The 18,344-nt window shown below is 36.6% G+C and overlaps 1 pseudogene; it reads right to left on the reverse strand.

Moving 5' to 3' along the window:
- LOC109076556 overlaps positions 1 to 18,344 on the reverse strand; it is a 247,798-nt pseudogene that overhangs the window by 83,669 nt on the left and 145,785 nt on the right.

The following is an 18,344-nucleotide window of genomic DNA, read 5'->3' on the forward strand; positions in this document are numbered from 1 at the left end:
ACGTGTAGAGATTTACAGCTGATTACAGAACCGGCTTTACTGATGAGATGTGCATTAAATATCGTGCCGATATTTATAATGCATCCCTCTTTTTTTTAAATTCAGACAGAATTTTAGAACAACATCGTTATCATTATCGTTGCAGTTAACGTCCTTTGTCTGAACAGGCCTTAACACTTTATTTCTGGGATCAAAGACCTTGTTATAGGAACAAACTCTATCTGGAATAAGTATCAGCAATGATGTCAAATTGAAATAAACACGTTTTATTGCTAAATCCTCACTCAAAACACAGGCAAACTATAACATTTTACTCTAAACGGTTTAATTCTCCATTAAAGAGACTCATGATAAAGCATGTGTAGACCCGTCTACATTTCAAAGTTCATTAGGCATAGTGCAATCCGTTCTCTAAATCTGGACGGGAACGAGATTGAACCGACAACGCAATTAAGAGACTGCTGATGACACCAAAGCTCATCAAGCAGCCTTATCAGAGAGAAAAAGAAAAATGATGCAAAAAAGTGTGTAGCCACTTTTTTTTTTGTTATCGAACAAAAAAGATCATTCATCAGCTTTAATTACTAAATAAAAGAGAGAAAAATAGCAGTCAGGCCTGACACACGTCACTGCACACTGGATTCGTCTTGTATAAGGTCAGATTTGTCTGATACACCAGAACAGAGAGATTCTGTGGAAAAAAAGGAAATAAGAAACGCTTATCAGAAATAGAAAGTGTCTGACATTCTTTTGACGTGTTACTTTTCAGTGCAGCATTTAAAATGTTCCCTACACTCCCGTGGGGTTCATGTACCTTGTCTCAAAGTGGTCACGTTTGAATGTTGTCAACACCACTACACAGATGAAGAAGGAAAAAGAGAAGGAGAGTGAGGGAAAAAAAATAAAATAACATAGCGGGCTTCCTGCTCTGTCTCATATCTCAGGAGCTTTCATCAGAGCCAAGGAAGAAGTGGGACCGCTTTTCGGAAATAGGGAGCGTGTAACATTTAGAGGCACAAAGCGGTCATGGATCAAAGCAGACGGAGGGAAACTTAAGACCGTAATTCTGTAAACCGTCATTATGCCTGTATTAAAGCAGGGAGAGCTGATGGAGCTGAGCTCCAGTCTTGACTGGCAAGATAAAGCTTAGGACCTCAGTGCAATGCAGACAAAATAAACCAGGCGGATTTTGACAAGAAAATGATCCTGAGCAAATGGGGAGAGTTTGAGGGGGAAAAAGTGAGTTTAAAAAAGTATTTAACTTTAGGATGTTTTAAAAAAAAGGCCACAAGAAGGAAAACAAACCTGTGCATACATAAAGTCCCAGTGGACCTGGTTGCTGCATTTCGTCAGTTGCTGTATTTGATGCTAACCTGTAGACATTCCTAGTTCTGATAGCCCCTAGTAATAGCTACAAACATCATTGATGCTAATATATCATCATGTTCACATTAAATCAATTTTATATCACTAAAAATGAACATTCTGGTGGGAAAAAGGTTGAATGTTAATTGAACCACTGGATAATGCATCATATCATAGAATAACATTAATCAACGTGTGCTCTTTGCCATTATGGTAATCCATCTGTGCCACCAGGCTATTTGTGTTCACAATTAATTGTCATGAATTTAAAACATAGATCAAAAAGCATTTTTAATGTTGTCCATGTACATGGTCACAAAATAAAAAAATTCTGAAAATGTACTCGTATTTTAGCTGGAAAAAAATGATGATATGTTGTTGATTTTTGTGATGTTTTTATCAGCTGCTTGGACTCTCATTCTGATGGTACCCATTCACTGTAGAGCAGGTTATGTAATGCTTAATTTTCTCCAAATCTGTTCCGATGAAGAAATAAACTGTCTCTGGGAGTAAATTTTCAGCAAATTTTAATTTTTGGGTGAACTATTCCTTTAAACCTTTCCCTGTGTTACTCTAACTAGCATAAACATGTGGCACATAATGATATCGAGTAAAATACTCTGATTTTATATTGAATGAATTACAGCACATTTATGTTTATCCTAAGTCACCCGCCATCTTGGATATCTTTTTTTCTACCAAACCCACTGTAATGGATTCTAATGCCAAAAAATACAAATGCAGTGCTGCCACATAAAGTTAAATTAGAACTTGGCTATAATTATGTTCCTACCTTTTGGAACATCCTTCATATCGGGAGCGCTATGAATCTTGCCTACAAAAACTCACTAGCTTCTGGAACACAGTGATGCATGTTGCTATTTTGAGCAATGAGACAGGTACAGTAGCTTCCTGTTTTTTCTCTTAAATGGCAAGCTTTGATAGAAAGCCTACATGGCCACATATATGGGATATCTAGTAACACAGACGATCATTTGTCAGTCTTAGGAATGAGGCTTGATGGGAACTCGAGATCACTACAACTCAGACTCCAAAGAACCCCTTGCTTGTATTGTCAACCATCTCGTTTATCGGCACCCCTGAAGCTCGTTCACTGGACTCCTGTGAGCCATCATGGCCAACAGTGAGGCTATTCAAGCCCAGCACGGCTTACCCACTCTGCCATCAGAGGGTTTATGTTACCCAGGGCACAAATTTGGCATGACGCAGCAGGGTTGAGAAAGACCAGGTGATGGCTGGTCTGCCAGTCGTGGTGGGACTTGAATGATGTTCTTCGCTAAAAGCTTGGATATGATCCATACAGCTGGGGGACGGGGAGCTGTCATTGAGTGACTGACATACGTGTAGAATAACAAACAAATCAAAATGTGCTGAAGTAGATGTAGCTCTAAACTTATATCCACTGACTAGCACAATATGATGAAAACCAAATATTTGAAGTGGGCTCAAAATAGCTCCTTCAGCGGCTCAAAACTGTTACTTGATGAGTAACTCGGGGTTTTGAAGGCTTTGAAAAAGGAAAGAAAAAAAGATTCTAGTTTGCAATTCATTTCTGTCATTCCATCACTATGTGACTTCTTCAACACACTGATCTCTTTACTTGGCCTTTTCTTTCAAAAGTCACATCAAACGAAAAACTGTGCATAGCTTGTGGCAAAAGGAATTTTACAGTTTGTGAGAGCAGCTCCCAAGGTGGAAATATTTAAGTGCTCGGTAGTTTTACTGTTCAAGTTTTTTTCAGGCTTCAAACGGGCCTTCATTTAGTTGGTTATTGTTGCTCAGAGTCCATGTTTTATTTATGGTTGGAGCTCTAGAGTATTTGCCTTGCACTTTTATTGCCCCACTTGAGTCATGCGCACTTGTAGCTTTAAATGAAAGAGCCAAAAATTTAGGAAATATATTTATATATAAAGAATGACACAATATTCCATTTAAGCAGTAATTGCATCTGATGTATCTTTCCATTCTGGGACTGACAGATGAGATGCCTTTTGTAAAAATACACAATGTACTAAGACGGAAAACGGGATTGTGGGACGTTTAGATCTATGTCTCTAATAACTCAAACAAAATGTTGCACATGTGCCATAAGTGCATTTGCACACAAACAATGTGGCAAAGTGGGCTTGCTGCGCTCGTCGATCAAACGACAGGAATTCTGCAGTCAGCTCTGGAAAAGGGAACCCAACTTCGTAAAGTGAAACTGGAGACCCATGCAAAGTTTTTGTTATGGTTTTACTCATGTGAGAAGCATTTGGTATCACACATACAGACCCAATATGGCTGATTACAAAGCCCACATGGAATCTAAATGCACAGAATTTCACAGACAGCTCTGCAGATTTAGAATTAGAACGCCTGCATGTTTAAATATTTGGGCTGATTTGATTAGACTTTCACATGCTAATTAAAGGAAACTTTGCTGAGACAATAAATCCTGTAAAACCTACAATAGTGCCGCATTTAGCCTTTGAACTTGCAGATTACTTTTTTTAAAGTATCTAGTAAAGTAACACATTACTTTTATCCATTACCCATTTATTGACTGACACCTTTCCTGTAATGCGTTACTAACCATAAAAACTAAGCAGGCTAACGTAATTAGTACTTTTTTTATGAAATAACACAATATTGTTATCCATTAGTTTTAAATAATAACTTCCCCAACACTGGACATAAGTATACCAAAATTCAACAATTTACTGGTTAATGTTAGATGTTTAGATATTGGGGTTTGCTGAGACAATAAGTCCTGTAAAACATGCAACAATGCCGCATTTTGACTTTGAACTTGCAGCACTTACGTTTATTGTAGTTCAATGATTACATTAGGTTTTTATCACACTTCCTGTTTTTGTCACCACATTTAAGACCTTTTAATATATTAATTATGACTTCTGTTATGCCATTTAAGATATTTACAACTTTTTATGACCATACATTTGAATTTAAGGCATTTTAAGAACCTCTGGGGATGTTTTAGTGAGGCACTTACAATGGAAAAGAAAGGGGGATTTTTTTAAAATCACTTATTTATTTTTATTTTTCATTTTTTACAGTTATTTTAGGGTTTTAGGCATTGCAAAAAAAACTGAACAGGTTAGCAAGCAATTTATTTTCACACTAAAATCATGCTAACATGCATACTGTTTACGTCTTGTGGTTATACATAGTGAGTATTTTAACATTTACGTCTTTGGCCCCAATTACTTCCATTGTAAGTTTCTCACATTTCTGCTTTTCTTAACCAAACAGAGTGACAAGTCGGCATTTATTTTTTTGGTAATCAACATCGTTTGCTGATTTACCTCTATTGAACTTGTATTGAATCATCACACCTCTCTTACTTCCACCTTTCTTCTCGCTCTTTTACTCTTTATCATGTAACAAGCTATAAAGATCTCTGTCTGGAGGGGTTCATTGGGTCAGGGCAGAGCTGCTCACCTGAAGATGAGACTGCAAGGACACTCGGAGGTAGAACAGGCTGTTAAAGAGCAGGATCAATATTAACCCGACTTCCATTTCATGCTTGCCCAATTCCAATCAGCTAACAATATACTCGGCCACTGACATCCGCATGTAACATGCTCACTATTTTGTCAGCATGGCTAATAGACTAAACTGAGCTATTTCCCCACAAACATATGCAAAGGTACCTGGGAATGAGGCTCAGAGCAGTACGGTTTATCAAATTCTTATACAACATAGTCAGCCGTTTGAGGTCCCATTAAATTCAGGCCGTTCCTCTATTTTCAGTGATTTAAGATTGTATTACAGCCACAGAAAATACATTAAATTACCATGAATCAAATATAATGATGTTGTTTCTAGGGCAGTTAGAACATTTTTCGAATGAACCTGAGGCATATTTCATGTCCACCCATGTCATTTCGCATGAGAAGAAATTTGAAATATTGCTAAAACGCAGCGTACATTCTAACGCAGACAAGCTCTATGAAAATATGTCATTGTGAATAAAAACAAGCCCCATATGCAGTGACTGCTGTCAACCGCCAGTGTTCTGACATTTGAGAGCAGTCATTTTTCAATCTCTTTGGCTTCTGGCAAAAAATAATGGAAACTTATATGCACCCTTAACAGTTAATTCATTCAAATCACCTACGTTAACTCAACATACATCGACCGCCAATCACAAAAGCAGCTGTAAACCTCCACTACTGCCAGTTCAGCAAAGCACAGAGCTACTTACTTTTACAGTTTCTTAAAAGGATGATTTATATACCTTCTGCAATGTGCATATGTACAGAGTTACATATGAGGACTTTCATTCCAGTGAAAAAATAAGAGTGCTTTTAAATACAATGGACTAAATAAATAAATAAAAAATAGGACATTATAAAATTTTTATTTATTTCTAATTTTTAAACATTTTATTTTTAGTAAAAACATATACTGCATTATTGTTTTCTTTTAATTTATATTTAATTTATTAAAGTTCATAATTATAAGCTTGCATTTGTCTTTAAAGCTTAGCACTGTTCTGCTGGTTTATGAAAACAGTCCCTCCGTTTCTATAAAACCCATTACGAGAAGTCGTTCTTTGCTCTCTCTCTCTCTCTATGGCATTGTGGGGGTAACATCTGACTACAGGCAATCCCTTTCACATGACAATCTTATGCATTATTCCACTCATTAAGGACTGGGAGAAGCCTGGGGACCTCAACAAGTCCTCCATCACAGCGGCCCCAGACACTAGACCGCAGGTCCACTGAGACGCACTGACAACTTACCAAGGACAGGCAGAAAAAGAAGCCGGGCCAGAGGAATACTGCAGCAGTGTGAGCTTCTGAAGAAATGCAAGAGATATACTGGGTAATACGTTTGAAAGACAGTGTGGATTTGATATGGTGGCAAAATGAATTAGTGAGGGAAAAAAGTCTGTTGTGACATGAGGAGAGGCCACCTGCAGGTCAAGGAACAGCTGGCATGTGTATGTACGAGTGTGCATGTGTGTGTTCTGGCTCGGACACAAAGGCCATCTGACATGGCCTCAAAACAGTTGGGCACAAAAGGTCAGATGTGTAGATAGACACAATATCTCTGCATAACAAGTCACAGAACGCACTTTAAAATGACATAAGCAGTGTTGGAGGTAACGCATGAGTAATCAGATTACTTTTTCAAGTAACTACTAAAGTAACGCATTACTTTTAAACGCACAAGAAAATAGATACTTTTTCAAATATGTAACACAAGGTACTTTGTTTTCTCATTTATTGACTGTCACATCTTATGTAATGCCTTACCTTCCACAAAAAGTAACTAAGTAACGTAATTATTTACTAACACAATATTGTAATCCATTACTTTTAAAAGTAACTTTCCCCAACGCCGGACAGATCCATACCAAAATTCAGCAATTGACTAGTTAATGTAAAGTGTTTAGACCACAGAGTATTGTCTGTAATCAAAGTGCATCATTTTCATTAGGTTAGAAAGTGCAATGTATTGTCATCCCAGGTGGCCCTTAAAAGCATTTTAGCAAAACATGCTGTCAAAAAACACTCTCATATGCCTCTACCCATAAGTGTGAGCTAATACCAAGGGTTCAATTGTGGATTTTGAAAATAAATGTGCTTTTTTTGCTTGCCCCCTTGTAAGTTTCCCCATGTGTAATGGAAATAGTTACAGTAACTATTCTGTGCACAATAGAGAAGTCGTCCCATTGTACTTGAGAATCAATAGATTTGCCCTTGTTCGGTTAATACACTCCCCCTCGTATCTTCAGTTTGATGCCTGGAGGAGAAGTGCCCACAGTGGTTAATAGTATTGAACCGTTACTCTTTTAAAGCCTCTGTTGCGAGACACAGAGCCAAATCGACAGCCGTGCGGTGGGCAATGCTGCAAGATCAAACGGGTCAATGAGGAAAAATGTTTGAGTGCAAAAGGCAGAAACAGTAAAAAAAAAAAGCACAGCGCGCAATTTTCCTCTCAACAATGTGTGCCGTTAGGATATAAAAACCTGCCATAAAGCCCTCTTGCCATGTTCAATTGACAAGGCTCATAAATATACAACCTATAAAGCTGACAACGAACTGTTTCTCAGCTCTGAGAATATTAGTTGCGTCCAAGAGTTGATTCTAATTCGCATATGTGTATCCCATTTGGTGAACAATGATGTCATTGTATGAAATGAACGCAATTTAGGGATAATGAGCTAGAATGAAAGAGTCCAGCAACATTTTTGATTGGCTGTTGGCAGAATTACTGACCGTAGTCCTCCAGCGATTTGCACGTGATGTCCAAGTGGGTGGAGCCAAAAGGGTTTCGGACGAATCTCCGTCTCCTCCGGAGGTCATCCTCCCAGTAATCCAGACGCCAGAAGTCATGCAGCTGACTGGTAAAGGGGAAAAGACAGGAACTCCTGTTAGGAATCAGAAAAAAAAAATCATGTTGGAAAGCTAAAATTAAAAAATGAAAGCACTGAATATCATTTTACATGGTGTAACAAGCCCTGCTTACTACAGGGCACATCATACTTTGGCACATTAATATATTATCATTTTGTTAAAAATACATTCACAAATGTGAAGCACTACAACAGAAACACATCAGAGACACATGGAAACACACGTTAGAAAAATTCACATTAGAAAAAAATAATGCTTTTGTAAATCATATGAAAACTCCTAATAATATTAAGAAGTGGAAAAAAAAATTACATGAAACGTTGGAATTATGACAAAAAGCCAAGATTATGAGATACTAAGACATAATTATGAGACAACAAGTCAGACCTATGACATACTAGAACTTCATTTTGACATAAAATGTTGGAATTATGAAAATTAAACAATTACAAGACTAAAAAAAAACAATTACGAGACAATAAGTCAAACTTACGACACTACACAATTAAGAGATAAACGTACAAATTATAAAATGAAAAGGTGAAATTTTGACATGAAAAGGTAAAATTATTCAATAATGAAATTATACTATAATAAGATATACAAAGACTGGAATGATTGGAATGATAATATAATCAATATTATAAGATAAAATGTCAACGACATTCTTATGAAATAAAAGTCATTACATAATAAAGTTATTACTTGCATATATTCGAACTTCTCATAATTTCATTTTTTTGTGTGTCAAAATGAATACTTAGTGTGTTATAATTCTGACTGTTTATCTTATAATAATGACTTAGTAATCATCACTCACAACTTTTATGACATAATTAGGGCTTAGCAAAGCATGTATTTTTTTTTTTTTCATGTGGAAGAAATGGGCTTCCACAGACACACACAAAGAAAGCACTTAAAATTATACAGCAGTGTAATCCTCTACATACAATGCTATGGAGAATTGCAGTCTGGAGGGCACCCAAACCAAAGGTTACACATGAGGGAGATTCAAATGATATCTGGTAAAATATAGCTAATTCATGAAGTTCATTAGCTCCAGAAACCCAGATACGCTTTTGCACGAGAACCCCTTAGGCACAAAACAGCAGCCTCGGCTCTCCAGCCCACAAATAAATAACAGCAAGTCCCATTAACAAATACGCTATCAAATTACAAGTATAAATGGCGCAGCTTGCCTCCTTTTACTGTGTTTTTTAACAAGTCTTGTAAATCAGAGGTAGCACCCTCTATGCAGCCGGAGAGGGGTTTTAATGATGCTGGGGTCTCACCATAGCCACACCCCAGGCCAATAAAACAGGGACCCCCTCCCTCTGCATATGTGCAGCTGTGATTAAAATAACGTGCTGAAATATTCATTGAAATGATTCCCAGGGCCCTGGAGCAAGCTGCAGAAAATTGCGTTTTTATTCAATATTAATAACAGCGAATTAGAGGCCATATAAAAGAAAAAATGAGAGGCCGAGAAAAAAGGGCAGCACGGGGAATGAGAGGGAAACGGCTACAGCATGTGGTAACCATCTTTGTAAATGATTATTCCAACATTAGCAGGGACCTGGACTAATTTTATTGCTTGCAGCTAATGCAAACCATTAAGGGCAGGGACCAGCATCAGGTTACTAAGTGCAGCTCGTTTCGAGCGCGCTCGGGCTGGAGATGTTTCAAAGGCTTTAAAACGGAGTGATAGAGAGAGGGAAAGGAAAAAAGCATAGAAAGGAAAAGCAGGCCAGCACCGAATAATACTGCAGCTAATTTACTCCAAAGAGGATTTAGAGAGTGATGATGGGTGTAATTGGGGGATAGATGACAGCATGGTACGGGACAATCAACAAATTCCACATGTGGTTTGTCTTTATTACCAGCTACTCCTGGGGAAATACACCATCCACTTTGAGCCATATACTAATTTCAATCAAAAACTATGACACGAGTCATTAGTCTATGTTCCTATCTTACAAACAGAGGTTAAATGACTATCTGGTGGAATCTTGAACAAAAATTAATTGATTAGTGCAAAATTTCTAGGGGACAAAGGACTAATTCAGACAAATATTAAAATTCTGTCATCATATACTTGCTCTAATTTTTTTCAAATATGTACACTATGTACACTGTAATTTTTTTTAATTTAATTTAATTTTTATCATTGCGCAGCTTCGTTCCATATAATGGCAGTTCATAATTGTCTGTTAAGCTTTAAAAATAAAACAAAAAAAAAAAGACAACAAACAACATTGTTTCTCATGTCATAACTAAATCATACCAATTTGAAAATGTGTATTGAAAATTAAATGTATATATAATATTAATATAATTGAAGTAGTGATAGATCTTTATAATCTTATCATTTCACCAGATCAAATTAAGACATTTTGATTACAAATGGCAAGGATAAAAATAAAGAACATTCACAGAAAAGTCGTTCACAATAAGATCTATAACATGCATTTAGAAAATAGATGAGCGAATTTCTATTTCATGTTGACTTTTAGAGCTGAAATGGAGGGGACAGTTAGTTTAAATAAATATTAAAAAAAATTTAAATAAAAAGATTTATCTTTTAAAGTGTTTTACATTTTATATTAATTTTATATAGTTACTACATTTACTACTAAATTTTATAAAAATTAATAAAATCTTTCTTTAAAAAACAACATCATTTTGTATTAATAAAAAAAAATCATTTTTTTTAACATTACGTTTTTTTAAACAAACTTGTCAGAATTTTTCATCTCTCAACAAAATATTTTATTTATAAAAAAAAATATTTATTTATATTAAATGAGTAAATCCGTACAAAAAGCTGTGCAAATATATCTATCTATCTATCCATCTATCCATCTATCCATCTATCCATCCATCCATCCATCCATCCATCCATCCATCCATCCATCTATCTATCTATCTATCTATCTATCTATCTATCTATCTATCTATCTATCTATCTATCTATCTATCTATCTATCTATCTATCTATCTATCTATCTATCTATCTATCTATCTATCTATATCTTTGCCCACCATTAATAGTAGTTCACCCACTTCTATATAACAATAGAAGCCAACATTCTCACTTGAACATAAGGCAGAGCCATTTCATTAAAAACCTCAGATCTACCGAGGTGTTTGCCCCAAGCTATGGATTGTATTGAATGGGCCTCTCTCTACTCTGCCATAATATTGAGGCAGTCTAAACAGATTAAAGTGTTACAGCAGGATCACATCACAAAAGCTGCTCCTTGTTGCGTGAATATTATATCTACAAATGTCAAGAAATCAGGAGGCTCAAGGGACTTAGCCAAGCTCTGACAGCAACACGAGTGCTTGCTCTCAGTTTAACATCAATCAAGATTGTGTGTGTGTGTGTAGGAAACAAAGCCTGTTTGCATACATGAGCAGCATGCCAAAAGTTCATCACTCGCCGGGGTTTGAAAAGCAAAGCGTTGTGTCTGGGGCTTGTCTGTTGTCAGTCTTATACCTCGAGAGCCAGACAGAGATGTCAAGAGGAGGAGAGGCCAAAGTCACGTAAATGACATTGTAAATGCAAGATTACAGCGTGAAAAAAATGTAAATCCCACCGAGGCAACCAGGCGATTACCATTTAAGATTATAACATCCAAAGCTGTCGGCAACGTAGCGCATGAGAAATCCATGCGCGTACACTTTGAAGATTTATGAGTCTCCCCTCCTACAGCATATATGATGATTTTAATTTGGTTTGACAGTGGTATTTTGGCTGTGTACAGCAATTCAGATGAAAGCCCAAACATTTTCGTTTTCTTCTTAATAAGGGGATTAGACAAGCACGCGGTATTACAATGAACGATAAACCGAAGGGTGCTTGATGACACCATTTACATTTCTTCACCCACTCTTTCCCCTAAAGCATATGCTTTTACTTTGCTGGTGGTTTCCGCAGGATTGGATGAGGGTCCAGTGATACGTTAAACCCTGCGGTCAACATATAGAGCCGGATTTAGTCAGTGCCAAAATTGCCATGACGTGAGTTTCCTCACCCAGGGTGGTCCAGCTCAAAAGAGAGGTCTTCTTCCCACAGGGGCATTATGAACATATACTGTACTCTTTTAGTCCATTAAATATATTACAGCAGTCCTTCTGAAGAGCTGCGGGTTATATTTAAGGAATATGACACGAGCATGATAGCTGATGGTGTGTAAAATTAATATTCAATTTTTAGACATAATATTGTCTGTTTCTTTGTCTGTTTTTACTCCACCAATGAAAATAGTTTTAAAGAAATCAACAGCGGAATTCACAGAATTTCTTTTTACATTTAAGGAAGTCTGACGCAGGACAGTGAAATTAGAAAAAACGCAAGGCTTCAAGAACTTATTTTAACTTGAGCACCATGTTTTTAGAATGTCTTGTCACATGCATGATGTTTCAACAGACACCAGACTCAAGCACAACAGTCAAATACATTAATCGAGCACTTGTTTACATAGAAAAACAACAGAAAAATTAATTGTTGCACATTTTAGAGCAACCCAGCAGAGGTGTTTTGTTCACTGACAAAGAACGAATCGGTTAAGTGAATAATTCAGTGACTCACTGAAACAGCGTAGACATTTCACCACTAATGCACAGTCTGAGAGTATCTATGTTATGCTGCAATAAAGATCAGTACAAAATTATTCATTTCAATAAGAATAAAGCATTATAAGGGCAGAGAGGAAGAACATAAAGTTCTATGAAATTTTTTTAAATCCTGCTGAACAGTGACAATATGGGATCAGTTGTGTAGTGAATATTCAATCCCTGCCACCTGGCTTTATTTTGCATTATCTCATTGCACAATAACAATGTCCAAAATACACTTCTTGATACAATGCATTATGTTTCTAGAATGTAGATACAGAACACCTATTAGCAGTAGTGTATTCATGCATCAAAATGGATCTTAAACATTTCTATCTATCCTCCAACGCTTATGAAACGCCACTCAATTTGACCAGCACTAACAGTTGTATAAAAGAGAAATATCACAATGCAATTGTATTGTTGTCCAGGAGTCTTTATTGGAAAATAAAAGCTGTGCCTAATAGACTACTTAATTGTGTTTTATCTCAAAAAGGAATTGAAAACTATATTCTCGCTGGTCTTCTCATTAAAGAGTGGATCCTGATAGCCAATTCATCTGAATGGTAATCACTCACTGGAATTAGCTTCCGACACGCTCGACTTTACCAATCGCGCAGCTCATGATGACAGGCATAAAGGATGGTAGAGGGCCGGCCCTCCTCGAAAGCGGCTCAAATTTATTAGACACATCGGCCATCAATCACCCAAATGGATTTCCAACTGCATTTTAAAAGCTAATTTCCCTGCACTGATAGCCAAAACTATCAGCCGACCAGAGTGCCAGTCATTATTTACCACTGCTTTTTTTTTCTAAATGCATCACAAAAGACTGGTGTAAAAACTGTGTATCCACCTCTCCCTTCCACACATTAAAAAACACTCTAAGAGAGTGAGAGAACAAGATTTAGGACCCTTGTGTCCATAGGGCATGTGTTGTTTGTGAAAGGCTGTAAAAAAATGGACAGCCATGATTCAGTCTAAAATGGCAAAATGGGAAATAAAGAAAGGCTATCAAGTTAATCTTAAAATATATATATATGGCTATGCTTTTGTTTGGAAAGCCCAGCTACAGATATGATCTATTGGGCTTTTACACTGGTATTGTGGGGGATTATGGGATGCTGGTTCATGAGATGGATTACCCTGTTACCGTGCTGCTCTGCAGGGCTTGAGCAGTGTACATCTCCAAAGATTAATTTAAGTGGGAGGATTCAGTGGTGCAACTGTTCCATCTAGACACCTCTTTGACCACCTCTGAGTCTCTGAGCAGAGTCTTTCTAAATAAGCCCTTGTTCACACAAGACAGCAAAAAACCACATGAAATCCAAATCTTAATCTTAAAAGTGGTTTGAAATTGTTTTAGAACTGTCACATTTGACCTTTTTTCATTATAATTATTATTTTTGTGGCATTTGTGCCACGTATACAATGTTTATTAATGTATCATTCCCCACACAGTCACTAGCTGCGTTTCCATCAAAAGTTGAGAATTTTTAACTTATGCGCAAAATTGTAATATCGCATAAAACATTTGCAAATAATCGTTTAAATCCAACGAGTCAAAGAGAACAAAATTTCCTTATAAACTGGCACTTAATATCATTAAGAAAAGAAGGAGAAGCCACTAAAAAATATAATTTTCATCTATAATAAATTACTTGTGCCTCAGAGAGGGCAGACAAAACACAATAAATGCGGTCATTGCTTTCGGAGGTGGATGCCTGCTGTTTTGGAACTGAGTCACGCAAGACGGTAATTCTACAGAAATATTTTGACGACAGACTTTGCTCAGACATTTAAGAATGACCATAACAACATTTCAGATACTGTTTAACAAGATCTGTCTGCGGGTTAGTCAGGTTATGCCGTCCCGTAGCGCAGTCACGTGACTTTTTTGATGCGCAAGGAGGAATTTACTCGGCAAATGCATTTCCATCTCTCCATCTCCAGTTATTTGCATTAAAAAAATTTCGCACAAGTCAAAAACCACCTCAAGTGAACGTAAAAACTTCTTTTTTTTTAAATTCAACATTTCTGTCACTTGTTTCTGATGTGATACTTCAAAATGCTCGTAAAAACAGGGTGACGGAAACAGCTAGTTTCATTCGCTATGTAGTATATATTTAAACATATTTTATCATATAAGCGACTATGGATACAGTATATGCATGAATGCCTGTCTTAAGTGTATAATAATAAAAAATAGGGCTTTTAATCAATAATTTTTTAAAAATAAATTGCAATATGCCAATTACTCTAAATTAAAAACATTTAATTGTATATATGAATATTCTTTTGTTGATAATGGGGTAATTCAAATACATTATTGTGGCACACAAAACACTGATAGTCATTACAAGAAAAGGATTATGTCCAATGATATATGAATAAAACAAACCATATTTTGACTCGTAAACCAATCGCTGGCGAACAGTTCACAATCCATTTTGTGTTTGTGAGTCTGTCTGTGCTGTTTTTAATTTATTGGTCTATATGTACACATGCAGAATGATGGCTTTGGCTGGGGCACTAAATTATTATTAAATTATCATGTTAAATTGACAGCTCTAGAGAAGAATAAAGTCATGAACATATTCACTGAAGCCATTGATGATTATCTAGAAATCACGTCACTACAGATAGTCTCTTGTTGTGGCACATAAGAGAAAGGAAATAGCGTGGAAATTCAATAAGGCACCATTATGTTCTCATTAAATGCATCCATTGGAGACATAAATGGAGCATAATTAGTAAAATAGCGGTAATCAGTGACTGCTCTATTTTGGGGGTCGCCTGGCTTTCCTCAGTGCCACACTGACTCTGTGATGTTATGGCTGCCACTGCCCATGTTCATGACACTAAATACATGCTCAACACTTTCAATGAAGTTAAGCCAACTCTCTACTCCCGTTTCATACGTCTGTATGAAATTGGGGGGTATTAGCACTACTTAAAACTAATATAGCTTGATCTTCAGAGTTTGACAGCCAAAATCCAGTCCAAGATGGAAATCATTTAATATGCTTTTACAATACTTAGACAATACTCCTCATGGAATTGCAACTCAAATGGAAATTATTTACGCCTAAGGTAGCCTGTCAGGGAGACCACACAAAAAAAAAAAAAAAAAAAAAAAAAGGATGCCTTATGCAATATTTAGGAACAGCTTTCGGTAAACAGATCTTCTCTGGATATTCTCCAGCCTGAACTTTTCATCTTTGTCCTGGCTTTTACTTCTTCCCAAGGGTTTATATCTCACAATTATGAGGAAAAAAAAAGTCAGAATTGTGAGATATAAGCTTACTATTGCAATATATATATATATATATATATATAGATATATATATATATATATATATATATATATATATATATATATATATATATATATAGTGAATTATCACGATAAATTTTTTTTTCAACACGATAACCTTTTTTTTATTTTTATTCCCCCCTTTAAAAAACTGAATTGTGATATGTAAATTCAAAATTCAGAGAAATTTTTTTTTCAAGATATAAACTAAGAATTCTGAGAAAAAGTCAATTGCAAGATTTAAATTTGCTATCGCAAGTTTATAACTTCAATTCTAAAGAAAAAAATCTGAATTGTGATATCTAAACTCACAATTACAAGTTTATAACTTCAGAAAAAAGATACGAACTCACAATTGCAAGAAAAAACTTTTTTTTTTTTTAATTCTGTGGCACAAACAAGCTTCCATACAAACTTCTTTATGTAGCTGAATCAAACTAAAATACTCGAGCAGACACATACTGTATAAAGTGACGTGACATACAGCCAAGTATGGTGACCCATACTCAGAATTCGTGCTCTGCATTTAACCCATCCAAAGTGCACACACAGCAGGGAACACACACACCGTGAACACACACACAGTGGGCAGCCATTTATGCTGCGGCACCCAGGGAGCAGTTGGGGGTTCGGTGCCTTGCTCAAGGCCACCTCAGTTGTGGTATTGCCGGCACGAGACTCGAACCCACAACCTTAGGGTTAGGAGTCAAACTCTCTAACCATTAGGCCACAACTTCCCCTAAAGCACTTTGGCTTAAGACTGGCAAGGCCTGAACCGCAGGTCATTGCATTGGATGAAGACAGACACAGCTGCCTGTGTGAGAGACAGAGTTCTAGTACAGGTCAGACGTCCCTTCTCGCCCGTTTTGGCAAACCGTCCATCTCTCACCAAAGACCAAGCCAACCGAGTGGGAAAACACTAGCAGTCGCGCTCCTTTCTGTTGAAATTAATGGTCGTTCCAACAGCTCTCTCTTCCCAGAGATAATTAGCACAGGCTTTGAGGTTAAGCATGCCCAAGGGGAAGTGACTTTGTGTAGGTCAAAAAACAATTGTTGAGAAAGTTTCCAGCTTGCAAATGGTGACCACAGGTGTTCAGCTTAGCAAACGCTTTGTAACAAAGGGAGCTTCAGTGGAAACTATAGTAGTGGACTTGATTAGTTTAAAACTTGACATGATGTGAAACATAGCAATGGAAGGTCATTGAGGTAAGGGTGTGTTTAAAAATCGTTTCAACAGTTCCTCCATCAGTCTTCAAATGTCAAAGATCATTTGAATCACATTCACTGTTCTCTCCTGCTTTCCCTAATAAGCTTAAAGGAATAGGTTGACAAAAATGAAAATAAAGTCATTATTTACTCTGTCTTTCTGTTGTTGTTTTATGGCTATTTTATGATTCTATGGTACGTATGAGAGCTTGACTGATGTGGTGACATGATGGTGAGTAAATAATGACAAAATTGTCAATTTTGGCTCCTTATTTCCTGCAACTCAAACATGTGACTTGCAATACTTGGAAATAAATGACACATCAGATCAAAGCTAATCTTTTATTTAAACCTCAGACCAAAATCCCAATTCTGGGGGGCCAAAACCCCATAAGGGCTGTATATATTCCCCTTCAATTGCAGCTATTAGAATTGATAACCTTTCAACCATTCCCAATGAGACTGCTTAACCAAGCCGTGCGTAACTGGAAGGCTCCATTCTATCACCAAGTTATTATCCAGTACCGGACTCCTACCATCCATCAAACAAGAGACCACGCACATGGTTATTCAAGGGAAATGGTGCCTCCCTCATTCTCCACCTTCCAACAAATCAATACATGCCACTACTCTCCATCTCTTGGCACTGTCTTTTTTCTTCATCTCCATCCTTTCTGTCAACAACAACAACAACAACAAAAAAGTAATTATACAAGAGAAAGCATTGACAATCAATACCCGAGTCAGATTAAGTTAAGGTCTGACGTGGTCCAGATATGCTGGTCCTTGATCAGCTGTCAGCCACAGTGCTGACGTTGACAAAGGGCATGAACGCAACAACGGGACGCTGTCCACTGTGACCACGGACTTTACATTTTTGTTACAGGCAGCTATTCTGAAGCAATTAGCGACTGTTTAGAGCTATATTAAACTCCAGGAAATGGACATTAAGACGGAGTATTATTGGACACCAAGCATAGTCAGCTACATGACATTGCATGGCAAAAAATGCTGATTGAAAATCGGTGAGTGTCTGCTTTATTCAGTGTGACATGATGCTTGGGAAGACTGCTGAGACCGAGAGGGTTTTGCAGAGCTAGCATTAGCATTTAAACATACAATAGCCATGTTTTAAATAATATCAAATAAATTGGGATTAAAAAGGATTAAAAATGCAGAATAACTTATCTCAAATATTATAGCTTGACACCACTTGCTGAAGAAAACAAACATAATGCAAAATAATGAAATAATGCCATACGAATGTACAATAAAACTGTATGAAATGTGTATCGTTGCATTATTATTGTACATTTCAAAACGTGTGTAATTTCTGTGCTATCCAAATATATATTTACTTGTAAATATTATTTAGATACATATATTTATTTAATTATTTATTATGCATTTATTATTTATTATGGATATGATTATGGAGGATTATG

The sequence above is a fragment of the Cyprinus carpio genome, chromosome B15 (genome assembly GCF_018340385.1).
Source record: "Cyprinus carpio isolate SPL01 chromosome B15, ASM1834038v1, whole genome shotgun sequence".
Classification (NCBI taxonomy): Eukaryota; Metazoa; Chordata; class Actinopteri; order Cypriniformes; family Cyprinidae; genus Cyprinus; species Cyprinus carpio.